The sequence below is a fragment of the Lemur catta genome, chromosome 20, assembly GCF_020740605.2.
Source record: "Lemur catta isolate mLemCat1 chromosome 20, mLemCat1.pri, whole genome shotgun sequence".
NCBI classification, from domain to species: Eukaryota; Metazoa; Chordata; class Mammalia; order Primates; family Lemuridae; genus Lemur; species Lemur catta.
In genome coordinates this window covers 2,492,094-2,494,593 of record NC_059147.1, presented here as the reverse complement: position 1 = coordinate 2,494,593, position 2,500 = coordinate 2,492,094, and the positions used below count along the sequence as shown (strand labels likewise).

General features: G+C 53.4%; 1 long non-coding RNA gene across 1 annotated transcript; it reads left to right on the top strand.

Annotated features, from left to right (window-relative positions):
* The first annotated feature begins 1,995 nt into the window (after positions 1-1,995).
* Positions 1,996-2,360, top strand: LOC123625125. The gene is made up of 2 exons (XR_006730401.1): positions 1,996-2,037; positions 2,306-2,360. It is a non-coding gene; the product is annotated as an uncharacterized LOC123625125 (long non-coding RNA).
* The last annotated feature ends 140 nt before the right edge of the window (positions 2,361-2,500 follow it).

Genomic DNA, 2,500 nt, shown 5'->3' with positions numbered 1-2,500 from the left:
ATTCTTTCTAAGAAGACATTTAGGATGTCAGATTCTGGCCACGTGCCCCCCTGGGCACAGGGGGCCAGCAGAGACAAAGGTCTTTGGTACCAAGTGTTCATTCCACAGTGACAGATATTGCCACGCTTGTACTGACCGGGCCTTGAGATCGTGAGTGGGTCAACTCTGAAACTCCCTGTACTCTACTTCTCTCTCGGGTAGGTCCCTGTCCCAACCCTCCGGCTTCTAGCACACACCCAGTGTCACTCTCTCCTCTCGGGATAAAGTTCCAAGTTCCAGATGATCCGATCCGCTCCAAGGAGGAAGGGGAGCTGGCCGGGCCGCCCACTGTGCGCCCCACCCCCACCCCTCCCCACCCCCGTCATAGGGTCCCTTCTTTTCAGGCTGACACTGGCACCGGTTGTCGGGTGTCACCTAGCGGCCACTTTGATCAGCCATCGGGATCGGGATCGGGGAAAGTCAGGTGACGTTGGGAGTTTAAGAGCTGACTCCCCGGGCGGGGGTGGGGGTGGGGTGGGGGTTTTGTGTGGTGTGTGTGTGTGTGTGTGTGTGTGTGTGTGTGTGTGTGTGTGTGTGTGGGTGGGTGGAGGGCGGGGCGTGGTTCGGATCAGCCGCGGGGAGTAGAGCACGGTCCGGTCCCACTCTCTTCTTCCTGGGCCCGCAGCTCTGGGCCCCGCCCGAGGCAGCCCTAGCCTCTGGCGGGTCTCCGCCCACCCGCCCTGTTGTCTGCGGGAGGCGCCCCTCCTCCCGCTCCCTCCCTCCTCCCGGGACCATAGGCCTCTGCCCGTAGTTCTTTTGTTGTTGTTGTTGTTGTTGTTGTTGTTGTTTGCCCTTTTGTTTGTTTCCGTTTTATCTTGTTTTTTAGGCTTACTGAATATCATCTCGGATAAAAATTTAAAGCACAGAATGCCTCATATTATATAACAAGATGTAGCTTTTTATCCTACGCCGAGAGCGATGCATTTTTCTCTTCGGGTCCATTTTCCCGTCCTGGGAGAAATACGAAGTTGCTCGTGATACTTCCCCATCATCTTCCGGTTTCCCCGACTCAGAAACACTGTCAACACGACGTATTCGATGGTATATCTCTGCGTGTGCACGTGGGCGCCCTTACCTATTTCTTTTCGGCATCGGGCTCCTATCTTTTGGTACCTAGGGGGGAAAAAAGAAGAAACCAAAAAAGGACGGAAAGATGTTCTGTCCTTTTACCCTCTCCTCCCCCCCCCCCCCACCAACTTTTGGGAACTCGTCGTCTGGCCTACGTCCCCAAGGCAGGTTAAATCTTTTCTTAAAACTCCCAAGTGGTCCCCTGCCCCCCAGGTGGGCGGCCGGCAGAGTTCACAGAGTTCACAGGCTTTGTTTTTGGCAGAGCCTGGACGATTGAAATCATTAACCGCAATCGTTGCTAAAGCTGAGGACCACAGGCTCCCACCCACCCACCCCCCCGCGCGCCCTTTAAAAGCTCTCTATTTCTGCCTAGCCCTATGTTCGGGAAATCTGGGGGCTGGAGATGGGAAGGTCTACCTTATTTCCTCCTTTACCGGCAAAATAGACTCTCTCTTTCCTTCCTCGTCACACGGCTTGTCCTCCTTATTTGGCCTCGTGGGCAAGTGGCCCAGCTTTCGGTAACACCGAGACTTCTAAGCTGTCTTATCGGTCTTGTTTTGTTTTTACTTTCTTTCCTCTTTTCTTTTTTCTTTTTTTTCTTTTCCTTTTTTTTTTTTTTTTTTGAGACAGGATTCCTTTCACTCTGTCCTCTCCCAGCCAGGCCGCCTTGGCCTGATTGTAGCTCACGGCAAGCTCCAAATCCAGGGCTCAAGTGATCCTCTCTGCCTCGGCCTTCTGAGTAGCTGGGACTCTAGGCAAATGCTGTGCTGCCACACCCGGCATAATTTTTCTTTTTTTATATTTTCTTGGTAGAGACGAGGTCTCATCGTGTTACCCAGGCTGGTCTCCGGCTGCTGGGCTCAAGTCATGCTCCCGTCTCTGCCTCCCAAGTTGCTGGGGTCACAGGCATGAGCCACCGTGGCCAGCCAGGTTATTGAAAGGCGATCACTTTGCTATCCTGATACGAAACCCCAAATGTGCGAGTGTGAGGCACCAGACGGAGGGGAGTCCCCGCACCACATTGTCACGGCCGTTGAGGGTGGCTCACGAAAAAGCTGGGATGGGGGTACACGGTAGTGATCAAGGGGATACATTCTAGTGGGATAGCAGAAATATAGAATGTCCTGAAAAACACCAAGTGTCAGAATGCCACAGCAGTCAACGGCTCACAAACTTCCGTTCCCTTGTGTCATGGTAGGCGGCTTACTTTTCTCCTACTCCCTCGGTATGAGTAAAGCCTGACATGGAAAATGTCTACGTCTCATCCAAATCCGTCAAGACGATGGAAGGGGGAACTGGGAGAGGAACAAAGAGAAAACAAGGAAGAAGCAAAACAAGGGAGAAGGGGGACGAGGAGGAGCAGGAGGAAACTGCCTCCCCTGCCCCCGTGCTA